Below are 22789 nucleotides of genomic sequence, written 5' to 3' on the forward strand. Positions count from 1 at the left end.
ATATGTACTAAAGATTCCTCCTGGTATTACTTAATGTTGATAGCTGAATTTTAAGGTATTCTGTAGTAGGAGTGTGCCTCATAGATTTATCCCTTTCTTAACAGACATCTTGATTGTGTCTGTGGTTTGGCAACTACAAGTAAACCCGCCATAAGTACATGTATATGATTTTGTGTGGCTGTAAGTTTGGAGTTGATCATATGAAGACTCTGCCAGATTGTTTTCTAACATGATGGGTATCATTATATTCCTGCAGGCAATGAATAGGACTCCCACTTCTTCAAGCCTAACCAGCATTTGATGACTGTCAGTTTTAATTATGGATTTAAAGTATTTTGATATGTGCACCATGGTACCATATTGCTATTTTAATGTGTAATTCCCTAATTATTTATGATGTTTAATATTTTTCATATTGTTATCTGTCACCTGTATATCTTCTTTGAAGAGGTACCTGTTCATATCTTTTACCTAGTATGGTGGTTTGAGAGAAAAAGGCCCTCAAAGGGACTATTGGGAGGTGGGGCTTTGTCCGAGTAGGTGTGGCCTTGTTGGAGGAAGTGTGTCACTGTGGAGGTGGGTTCTGAGGTCTCATAGATACCCAAGCCTTGCTCAGTGTCATACACAATCTACTTCCTGTTGCCTGCATATCAACATGTGGCAGATATCTTTTCAGCACCACATCTGCTTGCACACCATCACCTCCTGCCATGATGATAACGGCCAGAACCTCTGAACTGCAAGCGAGCCACCACAATTAAATGTTTTCCTTGTGAGAGTTGCCATGGTCATGGTGTCTCTTCACAGCCATAGAAACCTTAACTAAGGTTTTAAATTGAATGTTTATATTCTCATGATTGCAGTTGGAGTTTTCGCTATCAGTGTGCTTCACAAGTATGTTCTCTTAGGCTGTGGCTTTGTCTTTTTACTTTTTTTATCAAGAATATATTTATTTTATTTAATTTGTGTGTGTGTGTGTGTGTGTGTGTTATGTGCACTTGTGAGCGTAAGTGCCATGAAACCCAGAGGACATTGAATCTCTTGGAACCAGAGCTATAGGTGATTGGGAGTCACCCAATATGAGTGTTAGGAACTGAACTTGGGTCCTCTGCAGGAATGCTCTTAAGCACTGAGTCATCTCTCCAACCCCACATGAATACATTTTAGGGCAATGTTTTCACGATGTCTTGAATAATCTGTATCTGTCTTGTTGAAGCTAGGAATTTTCTGTGCTTCTAAACACCTCGGAAATGAACTCCTATGATATTTTTGTGACAAGTGAATAACAATGCCCACAATGTAGATTCTGACTCCTAACAATATGAGTGGTGTTGTCACAGTTTTCTGGTAAGCGGACATAACGGTACCATGAAAGCATCAAAGGACATATCACAGAGGTCCTGTCAATCATCCTCTTAGATTATTTCCATCATCACAGTTGTTTTCTTTATGTCACTGCAGTCTGGCTCCCACTCCTCAACTGCTAGCTGGCTTTTACTACTTTATTGGAAGTTGTTCGAGAAGCCCATCAGTACCTAAATTTATGTTAAGTTCAGTCCTCTTGTTTGCTGCCTGCTCTCGAGTTTACCTCCTTCTTCCCTTTCTTCCTTCCTCCCTCCTTTCTTTCTTCCTCATTTTCTTTCTTCCCCACCCTGAACTTGGTGTACCCTGCAAAGGTGTCTTATCATCTCTTTTTTTCCCAATATATCCTGCGCGCCGTCACAGTCCGGAAGACCACATGCCGCAATGAGAAGATGACAGACTTTGAGTCCTAAAAGGCCTGAATTCAAACTTCAGTGACACAGCGGAGATATTTGGGCTTAACACGACATCTCTTACATGTGAATAATATGGCTTATGTTGCAGTTAAATGTCTTATTCTTTTTAGAATTAAATATAACAGTACCTATAAAGTGCCTGGACATGGTATAAAGTTGTTTCAGGTTTTCAAGCCAATTCAGTAATGAGAATGGCTCTCTTTTTATTAGTTACAAGATAAATTTCAACTGTCATCTTGGCTTGTCGGGACCGTCATAGTCTGCTGATTCCTTTCTCTCAGTTTCTGCACCATCATCTCACGATGCTCTGAAAACACACGTGGGCTTGTTTCTCAACCCACATGACCTCTTGTTTATGTTCATATGTATTTGCATATAGAGGACTCCACCCGGAATGTCCTTTGTCCCTCTGCCTGAATGTCAGCCTGCCAATTTATTCTTCTGGATCCTATTCTGATATTACCTTCCTGTCCTTTGTCCTCATTCTAATAGATTTTGAACTTCTTATGATATTAAACTAGTTTTCTGTACTGGAAGAGAATGCCCTTCACTACTGAAATTTGCCAATACAGAGAGTCTGGGCTCAATTTCTTGAATAGATTATGTGTAGAGCCAACAGAGAATATAGAAAAATTTTCCTTTGTGGCTTGTTTATTATGCTGTCTGTTATTATATTTTAATGTTTAAGATACAGATTTTAGTTAAAACTGATTGTTATAATAATTTCTGATACTGGTGAAGATATGACAAATACTCATATCACTTAATGAGGGAAATTCAAGCTTTGTTGCCTTTGAAGAAAGCAATTTGTCTCTCTATCTCATATACATAAATATATCTGAACCAATACTAAATATATATTGCTTATTCTCTTTTACCAGTAATTCTAAAAAGTCTATTCAAAAAAGTGCAAAGGTTTACACATAAACATGTTACTAATATGATTACAGTGAAAAACAAATAGAACCAAGACACCTAAAACCGGGATTCTAGTTATATGGAACATGCTATGCTTACATTCATAAGGCATAATATACGATTAAATAAGGAGTAACTCAAGTGACAGGGCCAGAGAGAGGGCTTAGTGGTTAAGAGCAATGCTTTATTCTTTCAGAGGACCCGTGTTCAGTTCCTAGCATCCACATTAGGTAGCTCACAATTACCTGCTACCCCAGCTTCAGGAGGAGTCGACGTTACTGGCCTCAGCAAGAACCTGCACTTTCTTGGGCTGGAGAGAAGGCTCAGTGGTTAAGAGCATTGACTGTTCTTCCAGAGGACCTGAGTTCAATTCCCAGCAACCACATCGTGGCTCACAACCATCCGTAATGAGATCTGGCGCCCTCTTCTGGCCTGCAGGCATACAGGGAGGAAGAATGTTGTATACATAATAAATAAATAAATAAAATCTTAAAAAAAAGAACCTGCACTTTCTGCACATACCCACACACATACAAAAAACTAAAAATCATAAAAGTAGACTTAAAGTTATATTTATAGGGGTTTGCAATGCATAAAACATCTTTATGATGTAATATTCGATAAAACCCAATAATATAAAGAGATACCTTTCATATGACCGCAACCACATTGAATGCATACACTGAAAAATGACTGGAGAGAAACATACTAGAGGACTAAGGAGTCCCCTTGTGGCGTGAGCATGCGCTATGGATGGCTTGATTGACATCTAGTGCTTCCGCACATCCTTATCAAAGTCCAGTGCAGGTTGGGGGAGTTGCTCTTCTTGGTACATTTGTCTGGGGACCCAGGCGTTTCTATATTAGTAAGCAGGTAAAGTGATGTGTGAATTGAGCCCCATCGCTTCCATCTGTGTATCACTGGCCAAAATGCAATCATATGGCCCCACTTATCTTCAAGGGCCTGGGAACTGCCAGGAAGAAAAGGGTCCTGGATTCTGGTAGAGCTAGCCTTGCCATTCCTAGGGCAGAAAACAGAACAAATAGTTCTTGGTGACTTATATTCCTTTGCGTTTTTCTTCAGTCTCAAACTTCTTCAAGTAATCATTTTTTACAAGTAAAAATTTTGTACTTCAGAGTCCTACATATTTTATTATCCTTTAAATAATTTGTTTTCCATTATATTAAGGTGTTTTGTGTGTGTGTGTGTGTGTGTGTGTGTGCACATGCACCTAAGAGTGCAGGTGTCCTTGAAGTCATAGGCATCAAATCTTCCTGGAGCTGAAGTTGCAGACAGTAGTGAGCCATCTGATATGGAGGCCACGAACCAAACTTACGTCCTGGATGAACAATGAGCACTTGGTCACTGCACCATTTCTCCAGTCCTGGCCCTACACATTTTATTTTACGACAGGGTTTCACAGTGTAGCACTGACTTGCCTAGAACTTACTGTATAGACCAATCTGGCTTGAACTCACAGATATCCACATGCCTGTGTCTCTCAGGTACTGAGACCATAGGCCTGTACCACCATACCTGGCCCCTCTGCATGTTTTTAAAGCACTCCACTGGGCAGTGGTGGTGTACTCCTTTAATCCCAGAACTGAGGAGGCAGAGGCAGGAAGATTTCTGTGAGTTTCAGGCCAGCCTGGTCTACAAGAGCTAGTTCCAGGACAGGCCCAAAAGCTACAGAGAAACCCTTTCTCGGAAAATAAAAGAGTACTCCATTACATTTTGTAACATGAATTTGTAAGGTATAAAGAGTTTCCTTGAAAGTCTAGTATGGAGAGAGAGAGAGAGAGAGAGAGAGAGAGAGAGAGAGAGAGAGAGAGAGAGAGAGAGAGAGAGAGAGAGAATATGTTCCTGGATATAAAAGGGCTAAATTTGATTTGGGTAAGAGAAGCTATTACAAGATTATATAACTAACACCATATAAAGAAGTCCACGCAACGTGCAAAGTTCTTTAAATCAGCCAATGAATTAAAGTACCTAAACAAAAGTAATAAGTGCATTGGTCACCCCACAAATTCATCAAGTGTTTACTAATCTAGAATGTAGCACAATTCCTGATTTAGCTGAGAGAGATAGAGAAGTGGAAAAAGACTCAAATTCCTAAACCTCCTTCCTTGTCTGCACCGATTCTGTGCAGTGTCTCTGTTCCCTAGCCAGCCTTATGTTTGACCCATCCTCACCAGCTCTCTTACTTGAAGAAAGAACAGAATGAAGGAAACATTGGAGGCTGGATATAGTGGTGCACATCTTTAATCCTAGGACTCAAAAAGCAAAAGCAGGCTGATCTCAGTGAGTTCCAGGCTGCCCAGGGCTACCTAATAGGACCCTGTTAAGACATATATGGAGAAATATAATGGCTACTTCCTTTAACCCCTCCTTTCAATGTCTAAAGGCCAGCATTTGTTCTGGGTAGTGTTGAAATATTCAAAGTGTCATCCATCCATCTACTCATCCATTCATCCCTCCATCCATCCATTCATCCATCTACAAATCCATCCATTCTTTGGATCTAGCTGCTTACTACAAAGAAGCATTGGGACTCTGTAGGGACAGCATCATGAATGAACATCTTTCTCCACAGGCAGAGGAGAGAGGTGTCCCAGGAAAGCTTCAGTTTCGGTGTTGCCGCTATGGGAAAGCTGGTCTTCTCTTCATTGGGCTAATGCAGGCATGTTCTGTACACTCGGTAGAGTCTGCCTTGAAGTTAGCTCATGGTTCTATTTTCATTTTCAAGCTGTTATCCACTTCTAGGACAGAAGTCATAAGAAGACTAGCAACTCGTTTTATCCCATAATTGCCTGGTTAAAATAAGAAGAGTCACATTGCTGACCTTCTCAGTTTATCAGATTGAGAAACATGAATTGTTATTGCATAACTTGCCTGGGATCCTTAGCATATCACAATTGATCTCGTTCCATTGCCTTGAGTACAAAATGTCACTAGAAACACGTGGAATTTTAGGAACCTTGCCTAACATGCAAAGTATTCATTTTTTTTTTTGAGAGTAGAAGGAAGGAGAAATACCTTGTTAATTTCTAACTAGGATTTGAAACTCATGGTTGAATGCTAAAGTCTGTCTTGCTTAGCTGAATAGTGTGGCTGACAATGGGGGCTGACTGAGAAGCCATTGATAAAGGCACTGGGACTTGTTTCTACTGCATGTACTGGCTTTTTGGGATCCTAGTCTATTTGTCTATTTGGATGCACACCTTCCTAGGCCTGGATGGTGCGGGGAGGGCCTTTGACTTCCCACAGGGCAGGGTACCCTGCCCTCTCTTAAGACTGGAGGGGGAGGGAGGAGGATGAGTGGGGGAGCAGGAGGGGAATGGGAGGAAGTGGAAATTTTTGAATGGAAAAATAAATTTGAGAGAGAGAGAGAGAGAGAGAGAGAGAGAGAGAGAGAGAGAGAGAGAGAGAGAAGACTTTGCCATCTGCCCAGCCAGTTCCAGTTTCTAGTGTCTCTCATTTACCTTCAAATCCTCACACAATCAGTTGTATCTCCAGAGCCAAACCAATTGGGGTAGGGACATTTCTTATATGTGTTTGGGATTATTGCATAATTTCATATTATACTAAGGCAGAGAACATTAGGTTTTCTAAATTGTCTAGCAAAGTAAATCAAATTTCCCAAGTATTGTGATCATTCTTTTTTTTCCCCCTAATAGTCTCTGGGATTAGCTCACCATATAGTAATGTAAAGGCCTTTCTTGTATTCACACACTAACTTATAGACTTTATTAAAAAGTCACTTTCAATTCAGTCTCTGGCCAGCAGGCTCATAGCCCTTATTTAGCAATGACACTTAAAAGCAAGCAGACATAATTACGCTTTTGCTAAGATGTAATTGCTATTGTACACTAGAAAGAAAATGAAGATGTTTTTCTTTTTAGTAAGCATAATGGTCATAATTTTGGTCATGAAGTAAGAGAAATAAAGGGTTCCTATTTTACAAAACGACTCTTATAAGTTCATCTTAAATGAGGAAGTGTGTTTGGCACTAGAGTGAACCACCTAGTATTTGAGGCAGATATTAGTGCCTGCTCTCTGCATAGTGCTTCTCCCAGAGGTTCATGCGAGGAAGGAGGCCAGCCCTGCCAATCATTCATCTCTTATTGCTCATAACAATGGATGATCATGTATATAGACTGCCCAGGAAAATTATTACTGGTTCTTGCTGTAACTTAAAGGCTATTCTTTATACAACTAGTATCTGGAGGATGGAGTGTGTGTCCATTCATACACCGACGTGCGTGTGGAGGCTGACAGACAACCCCACACAATGCTCCTCTGATTCTGTCGCCTTGTTTTTTTAAGAAAGTGTTGCTCAGTGGCCTGGAGCTTTGCAGTGGGGCTGGCTGGCCAGTGAGCTCCAGAGACCCGCTGCTGTCATCCCAGGTCTGCGGATTACAGGTGTGTTCTGCCCCCTCTGCTTTTCAGAGTGGATTCTAGATACAATCCCAGGGCTTCATGCTTGCAAGGAAGGCATCTAGATGAGCCATGCCCCCGTAGCCCATGACTGGCATTTTCTGGAAATAGTTTGGATTAGAAGGAAATTTTTGTTATCTTTTAGAATATTATGTATATTTTTAGTGTCTTCTGATTTCCCTGAAATGAGAAGGAAGGTCGTTAGAAGATATACAATCCCCTCTTTTCTTTCTTTTTCTTTCTTTTTTTTTTTTTACCTTTAGTTTTATAAAGAAAGCATCCCCAGTTCTCAGAACAAGCAGGCTTACTTTGGCTTATGTTTTTATTTGCGCTTGTCTCCCCAGCCTTCTTTGCTCCCGTCTTTCCCTTTCCGGCCCTTTTGAGTCATATGTTGACATAACTCAGTGCGAAGCCTTGGGTTTGAAGAGACGTGGACACTGAGTCCAGGTACACAGAGATTCTTGTCTGATAACACCACAAACACTCCGCCCGCAGACTTCCTACATTTGGGACATAATAGTTCCTAACACTAATTGGCCAAGCATGTTGGTGGTGATTCTGTCTGCCTGCTGCTGCTTGTCTGAGGTGGGGAGGCTCTGTCTCCCCCTTTGACTTGGGGTTTAATTCTGTGTAGACACACTAATAAAGATCTCCTTTTGAAGTGGAGAGCTTAGGTCTCCTTCTTCTCTAAGCGTGGAGACAATTTTGAAAATGGAGCCGTTTATTCTAAACTTTACTTTTGATAAAACATACCTACCTCACAACGCATCTTGGAAAGAAAAACATCTCAAATTTTGCACTGTTGAAAGTTGGAGTCTAAGGTGCTGTGTCTTTTTTAAATTTATTTTTATTTTATTTTTTTGATCATTCGATAACTTTTTCCCCTTTCTTCTCTACTGCTTTATAACTTGGAGGTCGCATCCACCCAAAGTCATTGTTCCTATTTGATGTTTTCAACTGTGTCTGGTTATTATAGTTGCTACCTGAGAGAGAAACAAGGGGGAGCACAGAGGGAGAAAAGAAGCTATAAACTAACCAAGCAGAGCTGAAAACCCTAGAGCGAGAGCTGGAAGAACGGGAGATTCTTGAAAGGAAGTACCTTTCTTACTTCAGTATGTGGGAATTAACAGGTCTGCTTAGATAAGTCAGATTCTTTTGTAAAACAAAATAAGCAAAATGCAAGGTTTAATGAAGAAATTGTGCGTATTGAAACCTGGACAAGAAGGGGCTAAAAAGATGGCTCGGCGAGTGAGGTGCTCCCCGTCATGTGTGAGGTCTTGAGTTTGGAACCTCCAAACCCACTGTGTATGCAATCCAGTGCTTCTGTAGTGAGTGAAGAGATGGAGACAGAAAAATCCTTAGCGCTTGTGGAGCAGCCTGGAGTACATCACGGAAAGCAGGAGACTCTGTCTCAAGGCAGAGGATAAGGACTGACACCTGAGGCTGCTTTTGATCTCTTTACACTGTGCACATGAATACACATACACATCACACACACATACACATCACACACACATACACATCACACACATACACATCACACACATACACATCACACACACATACACATCACACACATACACATCACACACATACACATCACACACATACACATCACACACACATACACATCACACACATACACATCACACACATACACATCACACACATACACATCACACACACATACACATCACACACACATACACATCACACACATACACATCACACACATACACACATCACACACATACACATCACACACATACACATCACACACATACACATCACACACACATACACATCACACACATACACATCACACACATACACATCACACACACATACACATCACACACATACACATCACACACATACACATCACACACATACACATCACACACACATACACATCACACACATATACATCACATGCATATACACATCACACACATACACATCACACACACATACACATCACACACATACACATCACACACATACACATCACACACACATACACATCACACACATACACATCACATGCATATACACATCACACACATACACATCACACACACATACACATCACACACATACACATCACACATATACACATCACACACATACAGATCACATGCATATACACATCACACACATACACATCACACACATACACATCACACACATACACATCACACACATACACATCACACACACATACACATCACACACATACACATCACATGCATATACACATCACACACATACACATCACACACACATACACATCACACACATACACATCACACATATACACATCACACACATACAGATCACATGCATATACACATCACACACATACACATCACACACATACACATCACATGCATATACACATCACACACATACACATCACACACATACACATCACACACACATACACATCACACACATACACATCACATGCATATACATCACATGCATATACACATCACACACATACACATCACACACATACACATCACACACACATACACATCACACATATACACATCACACACACATACACATCACACACATACACATCACACACATACACATCACACACATACACATCACACACATACACATCACACACACATACACATCACACACACATACACATCACACACACATACACATCACACACATACACATCACACACATACACATCACACACACATACACATCACACACACATACACATCACACACACATACACATCACACACATACACATCACACACATACAGATCACATGCATATACACATCACACACATACACATCACACACATACACATCACACACACATACACATCACACACATACACATCACACACACATACACATCACACACATACACATCACACACATAACATCACACACATACACATCACACACACATACACATCACACACACATACACATCACACACATACAGATCACATGCATATACACATCACACACATACACATCACACACATATACATCACACACATATACATCACACACATATACATCACACACATATACATCACACACATACACATCACACACATACACATCACATGCATATACACATCACACACATACACATCACACACACATACACATCACACACACATACACATCACACACACATACACATCACACATATACACATCACACACACATACACATCACACACATACAGATCACATGCATATACACATCACACACATACACATCACACACACATACACATCACACACACATACACATCACACACATACACATCACATGCATATACACATCACACACATACCCATCACACACACATACACATCACACACATATACATCACACACATATACATCACACATATACACATCACACACATACACATCACACACATATACACATCACACACATATACATCACATACATATACATCACACACATATACATCACACACATACACATCACACACATACACATCACACACATATACATCACACACATATACATCACACACATATACATCATACACATACACATCACACACATACACATCACACACATATACATCACACACATATACATCACACACATATACATCATACACACACATCACACACAGACACACACATGCACATCACATACACATCACACACATACACACATCACACACGTATGCATCACACACATACACACAATTATTTTTTAAAGATTAACAAAAGATTTGTGTATAAATGTCTCGCATGAACACCTACACACATACATGGGCACATGCGGGCACACAGAGAGACAGGACTTGATAATCAGCGTATAAAATGGAAAGAATAGATTTCAGAGATGATGATCTAGTTACTGAGCTATACTCTGTCCTTGACTGAGACCAGACATTGCTGTTTCTTGGCATTGGACCAGTCTCCCATCCTAAGAACTCTCTTACTGCTGAAGTCATGAACTTCATGACAAACACAGACTTTCTTTGTATTCTTTGAAATCTAGGCATCTTTAGTGACAAAATACGCCCAGCCTCGTTGGTGTATAATGGGAGATGCTCCAAGATCACTTAACCAACGAGTAGGTGGAGAAGTAGATGGTATTTTCTGAGTCAGCACTAGTAGTAGAAAATGCTTTCCATTGAAGCTCTACAGCTTGAGAGAACTACCAAACTGTGGAGAAGTCAGAGGAGACCGTGAACGATGATGAGAGGGTTGACAAACTGCAACGAGATGAAAGAGTTAAAGAGATTGGGAGTCTTTATCTTGGGAAAGAGAAGAAAGGGGACCCAAGACCTGCCATTCAGTGTGTGAAGGTATGTTTCATCCGTGATGGTTCCCAGCTGTCCTCCTTGTTCATCGAAGAGAAGCAGAGGCAAAGGTCCCCCACCGCATCAGTCAAATACGGGGGGGCGGGGGGGGAAAAGTTGTGCATTGGAGGAAATGCCTGTGCTAAAATATAAATTGTTGGCCCTGCAGAAACGTTTCTGCGGTTGTTTAAATGTTGGACTATTTGGGGGCCTCACATTTTTTCTGGGCGGTGGAACATAACACTGATGTCACAGGTAGCATCGTGGTTTATAAGCTTATAAGGACGGAGGCATATTTTAAGAGAATGAACATGAATAATGGCCCAAGATTCATAGGCTCTAAAGTTTGCTTTCATAAAATAAATGAAATCAATGTCAAAGCTGATTTCTACAGGGAGTTTCCATGTTAAGACTAACACGTGTTCTGCTTCAACAACAACAACAAATGCTACCTGTGACACAGAGAAACCTAAAATCAAGAATGTGTGCATGTATGTGTGTCTGCATGTGTAAAGTACAAAGTTATATGGACACTAATAATCTCAGAATTATGTTAACAACAATAACAAAAATTCTAAGCCTTTTCTGCTTCCTTCCTCTCTTCTTCCTTTTTTTTTTGTACAGATAATGATAATAATTGAAAAACAACAAGATTGCTAGGCAATAGTGGCGCATGCCTTTAATCCCAGCACTCAGGAGGCAGAGGTAGGTGGATCTCTGAGTTCGAGGCCAGCCTGGTCTACAAAGGAAGTTCTAGGATAGCCAGAGCTGTCACACAGAGAAAATCTGTCTTGAAGAGCAAAATCAAAACAAAACAAATAAAAAAAAACAGCAACAATAAAAACAGAAAAAAAAAGAGAAAGAAAGAGAACATGATCAATCAAGCAAGTGGGCCAGAGAACCCAGAAAGGTTAGAAGCTCAATGTAACCCCTTTCTTTTCTTTATTTAATCTTCTGATTTTACTGGCTAAGATGATTTTCCTAATGAGGCCCTAAACAGATATGCTTCTACATAAAAATCTCAGTGTGGATTTATGTATGTGGACCCAACTCAGAAAGTCAACCAATTAATTCAATAATCGCAAAATTAAAATGTTTACAGTGACTAATTTTATTGGCCATTTGGTTATCTCGGTGAAGAATTAAGACTTACTAATTCTTTGGAAAAATTCTATTTGTTTGGGTGTTCAAAACATAAAAACAGAATCTCACTGTTTGCTTTAAAATTTTATTTATTTATTTATTTTATGTGTATGGTTGTTTTGTCTGCTTGTGTGCATTCCTGGTGCGTGGTGCTGGAAATCAATCCTGGATCCTCTAGAAGAGCAGAGTAGTCTTTCCGGCCCCACTATCTCTTTCTAAACCCTCAGAATTTAGCTGAATAGTGAGTTTTCTTAAAGTTGAATTAAATATGACACTTATCCCAAACAGTATTGCATGAATTTCATGGCATGGTGCTGTATTTGTACCCTGCTTCTTAAAATTTGCATAAAGTTATTGTGTGAAAGCTATTCTGGTCTCATCCGTCACTAAGAAGCCTTCTTTGCCCTGAGCGAAGCCACAAGGCTCACACACTTCTCTGTAAGTAGGCACAGAGAGCTTTTCTTTGCGAACCCAGACAGAAGACTCGTCATCTGCCATGAAGATTTGGCATTATAGCCTCCCATGGAAATACACCAGCACCAAAGGCTTCCTCAGCCAATCATAAGAGAGAAGCTTTGAGTGTTTGCCTTTCAAATTTCATTACAGAAAAAGACATGCTGGTGTTAGTTTAACATAACCAGGTCTTTGCTTGAGGGTGTCTTTGGAAAGGTTTTAATTTAGGAGCATATAAATAGTTCAAACCTCATTGTGCACATTTGTAGTCATAAAAAAACCAGAAACAAAAACAAACAAGAAATATCTAGGATGATATAACAAACTATCAGCTTCCAGAATTCTGCAATTGTCACGTCCTGCTTCAAGAAAAATCCTGATGGTGGTGGTGAACAGGTCAGTTTACAGACAGATGACAGATGCCCTCTAACGTGCAGCCATACATGCTAACATGGAAATGGGTTTATCTTAGCCTATGTCCCACACTCTGTTTCCTAGGATACCTCTGAGTCAACAGATCCCCCAGAGCTGGAGTTACAGATGGTCACTAGCCACTGTGTGGGTGCTGGAAACCGAACCTGGAGCCTCTGAAACATTAGGTTCTTTCTCTCCAGATTCTCAGGCTCCCATACTACGCCCAAATCTCTCTCCTTACTCTTCTCTCTCCTAACATCTTGCCCAGTGGAGAGGCCTCTTAGATTCACCTTACAGTGGAGATTATGTGATTTCACCATTGCCACCAGACATAAAGTTGTAGACAGACTGCAGGTGTGGAGCAGTAATGATCACTTCAAAATTCTGAGTAGAACCCTCATGGGAAAGTGACGGTGATAAATGTGTGTTCCCATTTACTATTTAAACACAACCATTAACTTACTGTGTTTTACAATCTACCTCATGCATTGCTCTAAAAGCCATCTATTACCTACATTATTTCTCTTGTGTTTGAGAAGATGACAGTTTTGTATCCTTTCCAGCCTCTGGATGAGTTGTTTGTTCTACCTTTTTCATCTGTTGTCCTGCTGGAGTAGGTCGGAAGGGTAGGGATGCACCCCTAATAAGACTTCAGTTCAGTGCCGTGAGCCGTTTCATTTTTTTTTCTGAGTTTTTCTTTGTTTTTCATGACTTGAAAGATTACAAAGATAAAGCTTGGATCCTGAATGGAAGGCACACAGTATGTGTCGTTCCCTTCCCTTTCTATGAAAGAAGAGGCCAGGCCACCAGAAAAACACTTAGGTCCACATACCAATGTTCAAAAAAAAAGAAAGAAAAGAAAAGAAAAACTCATGGGTTTTTGTATTTTTCCTGAATATCACTGAAAATTCTTGCATAGACACTCACAAAATTCGGTGGGTATGCTTTGGAAAAGTCTGACCCAGGACTGGGCAGCATTCTAAAGGTCAGTTTAGTGAGCTGAGAAACTTCTTAAAAGCAAGCGAGCAAAGCAGGGTTCGATGAGGTGTTTGAACATCATGTAGAGGACGCCTGTCTTATGTAGGAAGGAGCCATGGGTGCGAAACAACGAATCTCTGCTTTCAAACAAGTCACCCGAAAGAAAGCCATAGAAACAGGTATTCAGCACACTGTCACTTCAGGCCTAAGGAGCCTCTCGTACTGGCGACTCTGCAGACATCCTTCTGGACAGATGTACTGCAGAAATCTAGGCTTTCAAAATCAGCACGAGATATGGGGGAGTTCAGCCAAGCCAGAACAGTCAGTGGCGGGCAGACGTGCACACGCTCTTTCTTTTCACGTTCTCTGTTATTCATGGGCTCTTCCACATGGGCCACAGGGCCCATCCTCTGCAGCGGAGAAGAACCGTAGATTGCTGAAGCCTTCTGAGAGAAAAGGAGCTACACAAACAGAAACTATCCAAGAAAAATACCCTGACTAATGCAGGAGACAGGCAGGAAGCATTTTCTGAAAAGGCCAGACTTGGTGGGAAAATGCAGCGGCAATTAATAGTTGTTCCCAAGGGCCTGGAAAGACGGACGTTGCCTATGAACAGAAATGGCAGTGTGAAATTTATTAGCACAGACTGGAGGCGGCAGGTTATTTGTGTTTGCAGTAAAGTGCTCAGAGTCATTGTTTATTGCCAGAAGATTTAATAAATAAAGAATTTCCCATTTTCTATCTCATTCATAGACAATATGTTTTTAAATAGGATACTAGATTGCATGCATGAAGTTAAGCAAAGACGGAGAAGAAAAATCTCACACTAAAATAAATCTTGGGGTTGTCAACTCACAGGAACTTCAGGAAACTTCCGTAGTAACAGAGATAAGTATTTAAAAGGAGATATAGAGACCAAAATCTCTGTGGCCAGAAATTAGCATTTTGTGTAGGACAGTTGCCCGGGTTAGGTAGGCACCAAGAGGGAGAAGCATAGGAGGCTGATGGGATACAACAGTAATGAACATAGTTAGGAAGTCCTCAAGAAGATGTCGAAACAGGGCGGTTCTGGACCTGACTTAGATAAAATGGAGGAGTGAAGGGGATTCTTTCATTTTTACACACAGAGTTACAAGTGGGTGGACGTGGTGATTTCAAAGGCAAAGGTTTTGAAAGAATATAAGGAAGGAAGTTGCAGGAACAGAAGAGGAAGTGATTAAAACATTTCACAAGAACCGCACAAGAACCAGGCTCAAACTATGGCTTTGTGATCAGGCAGTGGCAATCTGGCAGAGAGAGGAAGAAGACAGAAAGATAAGGTGCTAAGAGTCTTGTCCAAGGTCCATCTTTCATGTCTGCTGAGCCAGCAATCATTCCTGAAGAAAGAAAGGGAGCCAGTGGCCCTTGATGGAGGCCTGTGTGGGGGAAAAAAAAAGACTTGGTTTCTGATGCTAATGCTGGATTTTTGACAAAACTGAAGGCAGAGAGAACAGACTGGAACAGAGAGCGATATCAGTGAAGAATAAAGGATTCATCTTTTATTTAAAGCCTGTTACAAAAGAAAAAGCTGGCAGTACTTTGGAGTTGCCAAAACATTTCCTTCTTGCTTATATCTTTTTTTTTTTTCTGAGACAAGGTTTCTCTGTAGCTTTGGTGCCTGTCCCGGAACTAGCTTTTGTAGACCAGGCTGGCCTCAAACTCACAGAGATCCGCCTGCCTCTGCCTCCCAAGTGCTGGGTTTAAAGGCGTGTGCCACCACCGCCCGGCTCTTGTTATTTCTTAGAACCTAGAGAGATTCTAAGTGGGCCAGTATCAATAATGTGATGTTGGTAGGGGTTAGGAACAAGGGAGCATAGCTCTAGAGGCAGTTAGGGTCAGTGGCCTAAGGAAGACAGAGATATCTCCATTTCCTGGTGGCACCACAGTCAACTACAGCACTCAGCTTCACCAGAAACCCTACCTACTGTGTGCTCCAGGACTAAATCAAAAGCCTGACTCATCATGATGTTAGCTGATCACCAGTTTTGTACTTTTTACTTCCTGGTTCTTGGTGTCCTTCACCCCACCCACCCCACCCTCTGCCCCCGCAATTGGAACTTTTTCTGAGGGTTTTCTCTTTGTCCCAACTCATCCAGAATTCCCCACATATGGTCATGATTGGTTAATTTGACCAATCAGATTCATCCAGCTCTAAGAGCCCACTCCTGTGATGCAGAAATCACTGCTCTAAACTGTTCCCTGATAATGAAGTTCCCAGACTCTTGCCTGCTGCAGAACACAGTTACCCTATTGCTCAATAAAAACCTTGCCTGTCTTCCGCACAATAGAAACAGAAGGAACATTGCTAAACTCTTTTTATGAGGTTACAATTATCCTGATACCCAATCCACGTGAAGACATTACTAAGAAAGAGAATTACAGACCCGTCTCACTCGTGAACATTGATGCAAAAATACTAGATAAAATACTGGCAAATTGAATCCAAGAATACATCAGAACCATCATCCACCATGATCAAGTCAGCTTCATCCCAGAGATGCAGGAATGGTTTCAACATATAAAAATATGTCAACATAATCCACCATATAAACAAACTGAAAAATGAAAAAACACATGATCATCTAATTAGATACTGAAAAAACTTTTGATAAAATACAACATCCCTTCATGATAAAGCTCTTGGAGAGAGCAGGGCTACAAGGAACATACCTAAACATAATAAAGGCAATATACAGCAAGCCAACAGCCAACACCAAACTAAATGGAGAGAAACTCACAGCAATCCCACTGTAGTCAGGAACAAGACAAAGTTGTCCACTCTCTCCATACCTATTCAATGTAGTTCTTGTGGTCCTAGCTAGATCAATAAGACAACAAAAGGAGATCAAGGGGATATAAATCAGAAAAAAGAAGCCAAACTCTCACTGTTTGCTAACGATATGATACTTTACATAAATGACCCAAAAATTCTTCTACCAAGGAACTTCTACAACTTCTACAACACTTTCAGTAATATAGCAGGATACAAGATTAACTAAAAATAAAAACAGTAGCCCTCCTGTACACTGAGAAAAATCAGAGAAACATCACCCTTCACAATAGCCACAAACAGCATAAACTATCTCAGAGTAACTCTAACCAAACAAGTGGAAGACCTGTATGACAAGAACTTTAAATCTTTGAAAAAGGAAATTGAAGAAGACGCCCGAAAGTGGAAAGATCTCCTATGGTCTTGGGTAGGTAGAACTAACATAGTAAAAATGGCAGTCTTACCAAAAGCAATCTACAGGTTTAATGGAATGCCCATCAAAATCCCAGCAAAATTCTTCACAGACCTCGAAAGAACGGTACTCAACTTCATATGGAAAAACAAAAAACCCAGGATAGCCAAAACAATCCTGCACAATAAAAAAACTTCTGGAGTCACCACAATCCTTGACTTCAAACTCTACTACAGAGCTACAGTATTGAAAACAGCATAAAAACAGACAGGAGGTCCAATGGAACTGAATCAAAGAACCCAGATATTAATCCACCCACCTTCAAACACCTGATTTTTGACAAGGAAACAAGAAATATAAAATGAATAAAAGAAAGCATATTTAACAAATGGTACTGGCATAACTGGAGCACCATGTAGAAGAATGAAAATAGATCCATATCTATCACCATGCACAAAACTCTGTAGTGAGAGGCTGCTTGTTGGTTCCTGGCCGCCCAGCTAGCTTAGACCCAAAATAATCACACAAAAACTGCATTGATTAAATCACTGCTTGGCTCATTAGCTCTAGCTTCTTATTGGCTAACTCTTATATTAATTTAACCCATTTCTATGAATCTGTGTACTGCCATGCGGCTGTGGCTTACTGGGTAAAGTTAGAACCAGCAACTGTCTTGGCTGTCTCCATGGTGTCTCTCCGATTCCACCCTTCTTTCTTCCAGCATACAGCCTAACTTTCCCTGCCTCATTCTGTTCTTCCCTGCCATAGGCTCAAAGCAGTTCTTTATTCATTAATCAATAAAAGCAACACATCGACAGAAGGACCTCCCACACCAAAACTCAAGTACAATGGCCAGTCACACTGAACCTCATAAAAGAGAAAGTGGGAAGTACACTTGAACACATTAGTACAGGAGACAACTTCTTAAATATAACCCCAGTAGAACAGACACTGAGAAAAACAATTAGTAAATGGGACCTCCTAAAAAAATGAAAAGTTTCTGTAAAGCAAAGGACGTGGTCAACAAGACAAAACGGCAGCCTACAGAATGGGAAAAAATCTTCACCAACCCCATATCAGATAGAGGGCTGATCTCCAAAATATAAAAAGAACTCAAAAAATTGGTCATCCATAAAATACACAATTCAATAAAAAAAATGGAGTACAGACCTAAACAGAGAACTCTCAACAGAGGAATTTAAAATGGCTGAAAGACACTTAAGGAAATGTTCAACATCCTTAATCATTAGAGAAATGCAAATCAAAAAAAAAAAAAATTCCATCTTATACCTGTGAGAATGGCCAAGATCAAAAACACTGATGACAATTTATGCTGGAGAGATTGTGGGGAAAAGAGAACACTCCTGCATTGCTGATGGGAATGCAAGGTGGAACAACCACTTTGGATATCATTTTGTTGATTTCTCAGAAAATTAGGAAACAACCTTCCTCAAGACCCAGCAATACCACTTTTGGGTATATATCCAAAGGATGCTCGATCGTTTCACAAGTGTGCTCAACTATGTTCATAGCAGCATTGTTTGTCATAGATGGAAACTGGAAACAACCTAAACGCCCCTCTACTGAATGGATAAGGAAAATGTGGTACATTTACACAATGGAGTACAAAGCAGAAAAAATTAATGACATCTTGAAATTTGAGGGCAACTGGATGAAGCTAGAAAACATTTATATTGAGTGAGGTAATCTAAACCCAGAAAGATAATTATCATATATACTCATTCATAAGTGGTTTTAAAACATAAAACAAAGAAAACCAGTCTACAAACCACAATCCCAGAGAACCGAGACAACAATGAGAACCCTAAGAGAGACATACATGGATCTAATCTACATGGGAAGTAGAAAAAGACGAGATTTCTTGAGTAAATTGGAAGCATGGAGACCTTGGGGGAGAGTTGAAGGGGAGGGGAGAGGATGAGAGGCAGAGAAAAATGTATAGCGATAAAATCAATAAAAAGACTAAAAAAAAAAGAAAAGAAAAAGCAAACCTTGCCTGCTAATCCTCCTAGTGTCCTCACTTGTCATTCTTCCTCATCTTGAGAAAGTGAACTCAATTCAGACTCATATCATGACAAAGCCTTTTATTTTCCTTCTATTTCTCTTCTCTCTCTTCTCTTTCCTTTTCCTCCTCTTGTTTTAAAAGCAAAAGTCTCACTCTGAAGTTTAGGCTGACCTGTAATTCTCTATGTAGCCCAGGCTATCCTTAAAGTCCCACGGAAGCCTGTATATGCCTTGGTTTCCCCGTGCACTAGGATTATAGGCATGGGCCACCATCTCATGCTACTGTTACTGTTCTATGGAAATCCAGGCAGGATTCTGCTTCCTTTGAGAAGCAGGAATCTAAAGTGGCTGAACTCGAAGGACAGAGTTAAAAGGGTTGGCTGGGGGAAGAGTGGTATCAGAGCAATAGTGACCACCTGTCATCTTCATAGAGATCCTACCTACCTAATAACCCCTGCTGGCTTGCATCCTACAATGAAATGACACAAGCCCCCTTTACAACTCGGGAGAATTAGGTTTAGTAGTATCAAGTAATATCTTGCCATATAGCCAGTAATGCTAAGGCCAGAATCCCTGCTTTGTTCTGCCCAACCCCAAATACTGATCTTCTAATTGTATGCCCTTCCCATACTGCGTTTTCATCATCTTTGAGATCTTGCATACTATTGAATAAATTCTTCATCAAAATCAAGTCAAAGACAAAATTGTTTTTCAGTTTTACTTTTGGCTTATCTACCTTTTCATGCTACCATACCCTTGCCCCCTTTGATCTGCAGAAGTAATGAAGTTGAATATCAATCACAGTCCAAGGCAGTTTTGATAGCTTGGATCTATTCTGCCAGTCTAGTGCCCTTTCACCAGGTTTGAAGAAGGTGAGGATTCAGGAAAATGACTTGCAGTGAGTCTCCCTTCCCTCTAAATCACTCAACAATTTATTTGCTCATGTCTTGGAGTAAATAACAAAGTCCTCCTTTTCTCCTGACTTCTGGATAGGATATTAAAGTTGAAGCATTCCATAATAAGCAGACCTGGGAAAATCAGAAGTATGAATATTTTGAAAGTCAATAAAACCTCCAGGCTGTTCCCGGAGAGTGGTTTGGCTTTGTGTGTCCAACTTAGGTTGATTTTAGTCCATTCAGTAAAAACTGCTTTCTGTTTTCCTGACTTTGATCCCAGTGTGTCAGGGTCCCCATGGAGTCACATGGCAGCCACTTCATAGGGTGAGCCATGCCTTGCATCCATCTGGCCAATGGTGAAAGGTTTTAGTAACTGCATTTTTTATTCACAAGATCATGGGGATTTGAGAATGGGAGAAGCAAAATTTCTGTTATGTAATTTTATTCTTTTAATTTTAATTTTTATTCTTCCTGGGCTAGTTTACTAGGTACCACTGAGCTAGACACACACACACATACACACACACACACACACACACTGTAAATAATAGATCAAATAATAAAAATTTGAATCCCTAACCTCCTCCTTCCACTTTTTCTGAAATTAGAGCTTCCACAACCCCCGCTTTTTGACTTTGTCCTCTAAGTTTAGCCGCTGATTCCTGCCCTGCGTAGGAAGCAAAATTGTGCAGCTTCCAAATATTCTCTCTCAGCCAGACATGGAACCGCTCGCCTATAATCCCAGCACTTGGGGATACTGAGGCAGCTAGAGCACTTCTTGGAGTTTAAGGCCAACTTGGCTACATAGTGAGGTCTAGTCAGCTTCCCATCAGTGTTTTTAACACAGTTTGATGACATTATATGAAACCAAGACACAAAGAGACAGAAGTCTGAGTTGGGAATCTGTGCTCCATGGAAACAGGGTTAACTATATGATTAATGTTTAAGTTTTTCACAATGAACAATGAGTTTTTCCTGAAGTGACATTTGAAGTTTCCAGGAAGAAGATGGGGCCCCATAACAACAACTCCACCTGGTTGATATGACGTCATGATACTGATAGCGCTACTACAAGACCTGCTTTGGGTACCAGCTGCACAAGACAGTTCCAACTTGGTTAGCTGAAATGGTGCACATCTTATACAACATTTTGGCCAGACCTGCACAAAATATTCAGAGGCTATTGGCAATTTTAAAAGACATTGATCTTGAAATTTAACCATCATTTTACTTTCACAGGATCCCCCAGAAAGAATGTCGCCCCCATGACAGTTGGAAGTAATTCTAGAGGACGACGTCCCCTCTCCCAGTAAAGTTTGCCCTTGGGTTTAGGGACATCATTTAGGGGTTCTATCTCCAGATAGAAAAAACAAGAGCCTTGTCTTCTGCACTTTCAATCTCTGTTTTCATCAGTCCCTCCTGCCCATGGATATTTCCTCCCAGTGGCAGGGCCACACCTTTGGGCTAGGCTGCTGGAATTGTAATTCTTTCAGAGGAAAACATCCCACACCACAGAATTTGATCTTTCTTCTCTGACAATGCATAACTGTTGTGTTTTCTCAAACCCTCCTTTGAGTGCCTCCTCTGTTAAACTGCTCAGTCTGTGCAATTCATCGTCTAAACCCAGCAATGGGTGACGAGGGCTTTGGGGGCTCCCCTGGAATGGAAGCTGTCTGTTTGGGACTTCTTCATTTCTTTTCCTAGATGAGCAAACAGATTTAGAAACGCCTAACTCACAGTAGATGTTTGGAGCCTGGACTTGAACCCAGAGTCTGATCCCAGACCCTGCCAGTTTTTATTGTCTTCACCTTTCTCCAGCTGTTTACCCCTTGCTGAAGCTCACCAAATGTGAGCTATCATGGTCTTCCTAGCTGCAGTCTCATAACCATTTGCTGTGTGATGATATTTCCTTTTCAGTGTTGGTTTGTGGTTTTATTTCCACATGCTTATTCATTTAAAGCAATCAGTTCCATGGATTTTCATATTCACAAATATGCCCAGTCACTACACCAAACATTTCTTTTTTAAAATTTATTTTATTGAGCTATACATTGTTCTCTTCTCCCATCCCCTTCAACTCTCTCCCATGGTCCTCATGATCCAAATTTACTCAGGAGATCTTGTCTTTTTCTACTTCCCATGTAGATTAGATCCATGTATGTCTCTCTTAGGGTCCTCATTGCTGTC

This window comes from Microtus pennsylvanicus, chromosome 17 (assembly GCF_037038515.1).
Source record: "Microtus pennsylvanicus isolate mMicPen1 chromosome 17, mMicPen1.hap1, whole genome shotgun sequence".
NCBI classification, from domain to species: Eukaryota; Metazoa; Chordata; class Mammalia; order Rodentia; family Cricetidae; genus Microtus; species Microtus pennsylvanicus.